The sequence below is a fragment of the Malania oleifera genome, chromosome 13, assembly GCF_029873635.1.
Source record: "Malania oleifera isolate guangnan ecotype guangnan chromosome 13, ASM2987363v1, whole genome shotgun sequence".
In the NCBI taxonomy this organism is placed as follows: Eukaryota; Viridiplantae; Streptophyta; class Magnoliopsida; order Santalales; family Ximeniaceae; genus Malania; species Malania oleifera.
The window spans coordinates 70,154,377-70,164,723 of NC_080429.1; positions in this window are offsets into that span (position 1 = coordinate 70,154,377).

Below are 10,347 nucleotides of genomic sequence, written 5' to 3' on the forward strand. Positions count from 1 at the left end.
AAATTACCGACTGGTGCTCTTGTTGTAGTCACACATTGGAACAATTCTTAGAACATCTACCTTGCTTCTCACTGATGTTCTTGTTGTTCCTTCTTTTGCCTACAACTTAATTTCAGCCAGCAAACTTCTAAAATCTATTTCTTGTTGCCTTATTTTTCATGGCAAATTTTGCTTTATACAGGACCTGCAAACATGGAGGATGATTGGATTGGGTGAAGAGAGGGCAGGTTTATATCATCTCCTCAATAAGCATTCAACTATGTCAGTCTCTAATACAATTTCCAATAATCGTGGCCTAACTCTTGTGCCTGTTTCATTATCTGTCAATAATTCTAATTTTGATGTTTGGAATTATAGATTAAGACATCCCTCTAAATCTAGACTAGATCTGTTGCATAAATCTGTTCTTGAAATAAAATAGTCTCATTCTAGCCATTGTAATACTTGTCCTCTTGCTAAACAGTAGAGGTTGCCTTTCCCAAACAGTAATAATAAATCTTCAAAAGCTTTTCAACTTGTACATTGTGATATTTGAGGTCCTATTTCTATTAAATCAATTGATGGTGCAAAGTATTTTCTGATCATTGTTGATGATTACACCCGATGCACTTGGCTATACCTAATGCAATCTAAGGCACAAGCGAGATATTATGTGCGATCATTTGTTTCTTTTGTTGAAACTTAGTTTCATATTACTATACAAACCATTCATACTGATAATAGTGCAGAATTTCACATGCCCAATTTTTTTTATTTCCAAAGGCATTATCCACCAAAAGTCATGTGTTTATACACCACAGCAGAATGGTGTTGTTGAACAAAAGCATCAATATATTCTTGTTGTAGCTAGATCTCTTAGATTTCATTCCAACTTACCTCTTCATTTCTGGGGTGAGTATGTTCTAACTACAGTTTATCTCATTAACAGGTTGCCCACTCCAATTCTCAATGGTAAATCTCCTTTTGAAATGTTGCTTCATAAACTTCCTAGTTATTTTCATCTTAGAGTCTTTGGTTGTCTTTGTTTTGCCTCTACTATTTCACATGGTCAAACTAAATTTGATCCTAGAGCAAAGTCTTGCATATTTGTAGGCTATCCTTATTCTATAAAAGGCTAAAAGCTATATGATCCACACACTCAAAATATATTCATATCCCGTGATGTTGTGTTTCATGAACATGTTTTTCCTTTTCAGAAATTTTCACAAGATCATTCTTCTGATATTCCTTATCTAATTTTGCCAAACTAGGAAGATTCTTTTGATTTTATCACTTCAGAACCATTCACTTTTGAATTACCTTCCCATAGTCCAAATATCACAACAGACACGAGTAATATTTCTATTGATTCCCCGAATGTTTCTAATACCTCCATTCTTTCTGTCCCTTTGAGAAGGACTTCAAGACAAATCCGTCCTCCTCCTTACCTCCAAAATTATCAATGCTCTCTGCCTTCTTTGACAACTCAGTCCAGTTCAACCACTGTTGTAGATCCAAGCTGCCCTCATGACATTTCTCCTTACATATCCATTTCCAATCTTTCCCTTGCCAATCAAGCTTTTGTGTCTTTAGTCACCAATCTTGTTGAACCAAAATCTTATAAGGAGGCATCTCTACATCCTGAATGGAGAAAAGCTATGGCTGTTGAATCAAGGCTTTAGAAGACAATCATACCTGGATCTTGACTGAACTACCTCCTAGGAAAGTTGCCATTGATAATAATTGGGTTTACAAGATTAAGTTCAAATTTGATGGTACTGTTGAAAGGGCCAAAGCACGACTTGTGGCCAAACGTTTTACACAGCAAGCAGGCTTGGAATACATAGAAACTTTTAGCCCTGTTGCTAAACTGGTCAGTGTTAGATGCATTTTATCCATTGCTGCTATCAAAGGTTGGCACCTTCATCAGTTAGATGTCAATAATGCCTTCCTTCATGGAGATCTTGATGAGGAAGTCTATATGCGTGTGCCTCCTAGATTTTCTAACAAGGGGGAGAACATTGTATGCAAGATCAACAAGTCACTTTATGGGCTTAAGCAAGCATCACGACAATGGTACTCAAAATTATCTACTTCTTTGACAGAATTTGGTTACAAACAGTCACTTGCAGATTATTCACTCTTCACTAAGGATACTAGTGAATCATATACTGCTCTCCTAGTATATGTAGATGATGTTATTCTTGTAGGGAACAATTTACAGGAATTTAAGAGTCTGACACATTTTCTACATGAGAAGTTTAAAATTAAAGATCTAGGAGAATTGAAGCACTTCTTGGGGATAGAAGTAGTAAGGTCTAAACAAGGTATTTCCATATGTCAACGAAAATATGCATTGGATATTCTCAAAGACTCGGGCTATATAGTCTCTAAGGCAGTCAAATTTCCCATGGAGCAAAACATGAAATTAACTACAGAAGAAGGGGATTTACTTGAAGATCCCACTGCCTATAGAAGGTTAATAGGGAGAATGTTATATTTAACTATTATAAGGCCTCACATATCCTATGCAATTCATGTTTTAAGTCAGTTTATGGATAATCCAAGGGCACCACACTTGACTGCAGCATATCGAGTGCTAAAATACATCAAAGCAACCCTTAGTCAAGGATTGTTCTTTTCAGCTTCATTAGACATACGTTTAAAGGCTTTTGTGATTCAGATTGGGCTAGTTGCATAGAGACTAGGAGATCAGTCATAGGCTACTGTGTTTTCCTAGGAAACTCTTTAATCTCATGGAAATCCAAGAAACAGAAGAGAGTTTCTTGATCATCTGCAGAATCAGAATATAGATCCATGGCTACTACTGTCTGTGAAGTAACTTGGCTGCTTTCACTACTTAAAGATTTAAAGATTAAGCATACAAGGCTAGTTTTGAATTTTTGTGACAATCAAGTAGCACTACATATAGCTGCTAATCCGGTATTTCATGAGAGAACAAAGCATATTGAGATTGATTGTCACATAGTTCGGGTGCTTCCCAAGATGGGTGTAATTGATGTTCATACTCAATCACATTCATCTCGAGGGGGAGTGTTAAGCCAGTTATATAGTTAGTTAATAGTTGGAGAGTTAATTAGTTAGGAAGAATATTGTTATTACTTAACTATTTTTCAGTTTGTAAATTTTCAGTTTGTAATTCTGTTATTGTTTGTTCTCGTGTAGTTAATTTCAGCTATAAATATATGTTGATGTAATGAATTAATATGAATGAGAATTCAGAATTTATGGTTATTTTCTTGACATTTTCTTATTCTTAATTATATTAATTAGAATAATTTTTTATTTTTAATAATATTTAATATTAAGAAAAATATAATGAAAAATAATTTTTTTTATTTTATTTTTTTTCCTCTTGACTAAATGCTTGATCCAAACAAATTTTAAAGAAGATTAGAGAGCGAGAGGGAGAGAGTTGGTTTAATGTGCCTTTAATTTGCTGTCCCGTTACGTATGGGTTTTTTCTAAATGTGGGTTGGCCTCTAAAATAATCAAGTGTTCTCTCAATCCTCAAAACGCCATGATGGGCTTGCTTCTATATCGGGCCACATGGATTTGTTAGTGATTAAATTTGGCAAGAAAATGTCGAAACAGAAAAAGGTCTTTGCTAGGGTGGGGAAACAGATGAAGACTTGTCTAAATTTTGCATGACTTGTCTAAATTTTTTGTAGGGCTGTGTGTGTGTGTGTTTGTGGAAATTTACCTTTTTCTGTAATTGTAAAAATATTTTTTATCCCAAACTTTATATAGTATATATATACTATAAACACTATTATAGCATCAATATGAGTAATTTAAATATATATATTTTTTATTTAAATTACTCAAGTATTATGACTATAGTGATGCCATAATATATTTTTTTTAAAATGTATTAGTGAGGACCTGAGTTTTCAACCTGCACACACTTCATAAGCTCCCTTTACGGTTGACACGTATCATTCACATCACATTTACTGGATGAGAATTTGAGGACAACTTGGATTTCGTTCTGAAAACTATTGTTCTTGTTATCCATGCCAGCTGGGAGGAGCCCATCCATTTGTCTTTATTTCCCATCTTCAATCATTATCACACTGCATTAATAATGTGACAAGTTTTTTTGCAGATGACCTGATGTTATTTTAAAGGGGTGACTCAACATCAGTGGGCTGCATGATGGACTGTCTGAAAAATTTGCTAACTACTCGGGGCTTCATGCTGACAGTCTAAAATCAAATTTGTATAGGCTGGTATTAAGCAATTGGAGCTAGATAAGATTCAGGGCTTAACTGGAATTGGTCTGGGTGAATTTCCTTTTAGATATCTGAGCATTCCTCTGTTGGCAGCAAGGCTTAATGCTACCCATTATAAGCCTCTAGTCTGTAGAATTTCATATCAGTTCAGGGACTGGCCTGAGAAGACTCTTTCTTATGCTGGCAGATTGGAGGTCCTTAAATCTGTTATCCAAGGAATTGAATGCTTTTGGCTTGCAATTTTCCCTATCCCCCTCAATGTTCTAAACCGAATTAGAAAACTTTGTAGGGGATTCTTGTGGGGCGAAAGAAGAAAGTCACTGATGGCTTGGCAGGAAGTTTGTGTACCAAAAAATGAAGGTGGGTTGGGGATATTGGACTTGGGTTCTTGAAATAAAGCTCTGTTGACCAAGACACTATGGAATATACACTCGAAGAAGGACACTCTGTGGTCGCTGTGGGTACACCAAATTTATCTGGACAGAGCCTCCATCTAGGAAATTACAGCAAAGAAAGAGGATTCAAATCTATTCAAAAACCTGCTGCATATTAGAGATCAATTAGTGTCCAGTTGTGGAGGTATTGAAAGTGTAGAAGAAAATATGAAGCTGTGGGAAAAGAGCTCTCATCAGTGTTATAAATATTGGAGGATTAAAAAACACAGGGTGCCGTGGTTTAAAGTTGTTTGGTCTGGAGACATCCTCTCCAAACATGCTTTTTGTCTATGGCTGGGTGTGAAAGGAAAATTACCCACTTGTGAAAATGTGGTGGCAGATGACATGGATCCAATGTGTGTTTTTTGCAGGGTGGAACCTGAGAGCTTTGACCACCTGTTCTTTAAATGCAAGTATTCAGCTGAGGTATGGAAGGGAATTAGAAGATGGTTGGGATTGAAAAGGGAAATGTCAACAATCAAAGCTGCAGTGAAATGGCTGTGCAAAGAAGGTAAAGGGAAGAATTTCCATGCTACAGGAAGGAGAATTGGTCTTACTGCCTCGGTGTACTTTCTGTGGCACTTTAGAAATACAGCTAGATTTGAGGGATACTACATTTCCTCTCCTAAAATGATTAATGTAATACAAAAATTCACATACATGGGGGTCTTTGAAAAATTTAATATGTTTTCCATTGATTAAGTCTCGGAATTTTTATCACAGGTTTTCTAAATCATTGGAGTATTGATAGGTTTCTGATTGGCTATATATAGCCCCTGGGAATGCCCAGGTTCTGATATATTTCTTTTGATTGTAATTGGATAAGGAATAAGGTTACAAACAACCTGGGGATGCCCAGAGTACTTGTAAATATACATTTTGTTATGCATTTTGATCAATATACATTTACCTTATGATCAAAAAATAAAATAAAATAGTGTGGCTAAGTACCATGCATTTCTTGGACCAGTAGTCAGCAGAATAATCATTTTTCTCTGGAAAGTGGGCAGAATTCCAAGCGGCCGGATCTCTACCCTTTGAATGGAATTTATAATTTTTTGCCCTTTCAAGCAAACATGTAGTAAATTCACTGACTTGTTTCTAAATTCACTGACTTGTTTCTCTTTCAAGTAAATAAAAGGGTCTTTTGGTTGCATAGTCATTGCAATGGAGCACTTTAAAATGTCCAAATTTAGATCGGATTTAGGTTTAAGAGGAGATGACTCGTTTATAAACTGTCAATCTGAATCCAACTCGTTTAATAAACGAATTAGACAAATCGAGATCGGGTACCCATCGGGTCACTCATTTACATCAAAAAAATAATATTTTATAATTTTTATTTTTACTTTAAGGTTTTTAATAAATTAAAGGGATGTATTGTAAATTATCATTTTAAGCGGGTGCTTAAGAGATACCTGTTTATGACCCGTTTAATAAATAAAAGAATTTAGATTTGCTAATTATTTACCTGTTAATAAACAGATCAATTCAAACCCAAATCCGTTGAACCCTCACCTGTCTATGACTCGTTCAAATTCAGCCCTGAATCTATTTTGCCACCCCTAAATTTTGTAAGTTTAATTAATTGCTACTCAATACCAAATCCAAGTGTGGACGTTTAAATGGTCCTATCTGCCACAGCCCAGCCCTTCCAAATTCCATTGAAGCCCTTAATCTGCCACAGCCCAGCCCACCATCTGGCCCAAGAATGGCTGGCCCATCTGGTAAAAGTAGAGCCCAACCTTGTTAATCCTTCCATTAGTCATTTATCACATTTCATTTTTCCCTATATTTATAAAGATTTTTTTTTCAAAAAAAGCACAATAAAAAAAATCACTTTTCGGCATTCCTGTATAATTGTTGAAAACTAAAAAATAAGATAGTATTTCTACCAAGTTTTATCCAAATTTATACAAATTCAAATTTAAGAGTTAACATCTATCCTCCTAATACGATCTAAAATATTTTGATTCCATATAAGAATTTCGTTCCATGCTCAACCTTGGTAATTGTTTATTTCCATGGAAAATGAAAATATTAATTGAGCTCGTTACACAAAATATCTCTTATAATATAGCATCATGCACACTCTTGTTAATTATATTATTATAGTAAAATATTATATAGTATTGAAAAAAAAAAAAAAACAAAGTTTCTTTGAGGCCCAAAAGGCTCCTCACTTGGTGAAGAACTGAAGATAGGGGAAGGGTCTCATATTATACAGAGTCTTAACTCTACTTTTTATGTCGAGAGGTTATTTTTTGAACTCAAATTCTTGATCAACTGCACAGAGTAACTTTATTGTTAATCTAAGACCCACCCTCTAGTATTAAAAAATGGGTAATAATAATTTTGTGACATAAATGTATACAATGTATGAATATATATTAATCACCTTATAATATATTATTATCATACGTTATTCTTATGTATAATGCAATAAATTATTATAGGTAATATTTAAGATTAATTAAATAATTAAATAATTAGTTATTAAATTAAACATTTTTACATTGGATTTAAAAAAAAAAACTAATTGAAATAAGAGAATATATATATATATATATATATATATATATATATATATATATATATATATAAAGTAACTGAAGAAGAAGAATTACAGAGGCACGCAACCCTCCCCCTGAATATTTTTATTCTCTTGCGCCTCTCCGTCTCCGTCTCTCTCCTTCTCTCAATTTCTCGACAAGTTTGTGGCGGATCAGGAAACTGAAGGTGCCGTTGGATTTCTGATTCCGCTGCCGACATTTCTACTAGAATAGATTTTTCGTGAGAACGGCTTCGGCACTGCTCCTGGGGAAAGGTAATTTTTCCCCATTTTCCCAATTTCGCTGTTAATATGCGGTTAAATCGACGATCAGGTACCACCACGTGGTCCTAATCAAGGTTGTCGTCATTTTGGTTTAGGTAAACTCCCAATTGGGGTTTTCTACGCACTACTCCAAAGCAAGAGTGTAATTTGGAAAATTTGACAATTTTGGTATATTTGCGGGTATTACTATTTATTTAGAAATTATGGCCCCTAGGAAATATTTAAATAATATTTTATTCAGGAATAATTTATTAGAATTAGAAATTTAATTTTAGAGTCTGGGTGAGCGCCGCAGACATTTTTTTGGGATCCCTGTTGGCGTAGTGTAAGAAATCAGGTAAGGGAAAATTTTATATATTAAATCAAGTTTTTCATGAATTAAAAATGATTATGTGTTATTTATGTATATATGTTTTTATGTGGGTTTAAAATGTCAGCCATGAATTTTATGTTTTCTGAGCTTAGGATTGTCGATATAGTTATGTATATGTGAAAGTAAAAAGAATTTTCTGATGAATTAAATAAGAAATGAAATGTATTTTGAGAATATAAATGTTAAATTTGGGTTGGATTATTTTATGAGAAATATGTATGAATTTTACTACTAAACTGTGTGGCATGATATTCTGTGCAAATATATGTTAAATGTATAAGATGCAGGCTAAGTAAGTAAAGTAATGAGAATAAAATATGATATGAACAATGTAGTCTGTGTATGTTAAATGCAACCATGTAAAGGTACGACAGTTGAAAGTCGGGTTAGCAGATTCTAGCGCATTTCTATGTGGACTAACTGTAGCAAATTCTAGCGCATTTCTATGTGAACTAACTGATGACGGCTAAAGAACGGCTGTAGTACAAAGGAATGAAATGAAAATGTTATGAAATGAAATGACAAGGAATGACAATGTAATGAAATGAAATGTGAAATGTGAATGATACAAATGGGAAAGAGTCACTTAAAGTGAAATACAAGGAAATGTTAAGTTATGAACATGAAAGGATGTGTATGATTGAATAATGATAGAAAGAATGATGTATTATGATATTAGAAGTATGTATGTACATAGAACATGTTACGATTGGGCGAGGCGTACCTTTCGTCTGAGGGTTTGCTGAGTAAGGCGAGTGCACTAGTAGTTACAGATGTGGCAGTAGCCGCATAACGTACTAGGGCAGAGGGGACCTACTTGTATGGGCGGGTAGATTTCCCTATCCTTAGGGCTTTTGCCGATAAACTTTTGTATGAACTGTGTGAGTACGAGATCAATTTATCACTTGAGAGCTTACTGAGTAAGGTGAGTGTCCTGGTATGCTTTAGCTGCAACCTTTGGGTTGCCTAAATATCAAAGCAGAGGAGTGCTACTTGTATAGGCGGATAATCACCCCTATCCTCGAGTAATCTCATGGATTAAACATTTTCATGTGTTTGATTAGGTTCAAGGAATGATTTCAAAAATTATGTTAACAATTTTCAAATGTTAAATAATATGTCATATATAAATTCATGTTGGTCACACACTGTTTTAATTTATTATTTATTCCCTTACTGAGATGTGTCTCACCCGAATATAAATGTATTTCTTTTTCAGAATTTCCTCGAAATAGAGCTTTGAGAGTTCGAAGTTTTTCTAGCATTATTGGGAAATAGAAAAAGAAAATGGTATATTCCTATGTTAGTTTTGGGGAATGTAAAAATTTATGTTTTATGTCTTTATATTTTAAAGTTGTTGAGTAAGGAATGATTGTGAATATACTGAAATGTTTTGGGAGTTATGTTGATTTATGGAAATGCAGGTGATGGATGATTTATTATGGATTATAATTAGAATTAGTAAACTCTGGTGTTATGTTATATGGAGACTATGATTATATTTTCCACTGCGTATGTTATGGATTATGATTTATCAGGATATGATCAGGTATAATGCACCGGACCCGGGTTTAAGGGTTCGGAGTGTTACACCCCCTCAAACTCATGATGCAGCTGCAAGAAGCATCCAGAGTTTGTCAACCAAAAAACAAAAGCGTTGGACAGTGTGGGACTTCATAAAGAAGTCAGCAACCTTCATGGAGGAGGGAACAAAGGGCAAAGCAATAGTCCCTTGCTAAAGGTGGTGTCTAGTGACATGATAATCAATTTTAATGTGTTTGGTCCATTCATGAAACACCAAATTCCTTGCAATCTGGATAGAACTCCTATTGTTACAACACAGAGGAGTAGGAGCAGAAAATATAACACCCATATCAGCCAACAACCAACGTAACCACACAATCTCAATCATGGTAGACACCATCACACCATATTCAGCTTCAGTGGAAGAGCACAAACAATTGCTTGCTTCTTACTTTTCCAAGAAATAAGGGAGTCACCTAAAAATATAAAAAAAGTCGTTAGTGGATTTTCGATTAGTAGGATCAATAGTCCAATCTGCATCAGAGGAGGCACTAAGCTTCAATGACGAGATTGAAGAGAATAAAAAACTCTGATAGGGAGTCCCTCGAAGATATCGTAAGATGCGCAAAACAGCTGACCAATGCACAGATATAGGTGAAGCAACAAACTGACTCACAATGTGGATAGCATAAGCAATATCTGGGCGAGTAATAGTCAAATAGACCAAACTACCAACAATCGTAGGATACAAGGTGGGATCAGGTAGGGGAATACCATCAGTGGGAGTGTAGTGGGCATTAACCTCAAAAGGAGTATCAACAGTCCAACTTTCATTGAGACGAGTGCTGTCAAGAATATCTACAACATACTTCAATTGGGAGAGCAAGTAACCTTTGGGGGAGTAGGCAACTTCAATTCCCAAGAACTAGCGGAGTGGCCCCAAAT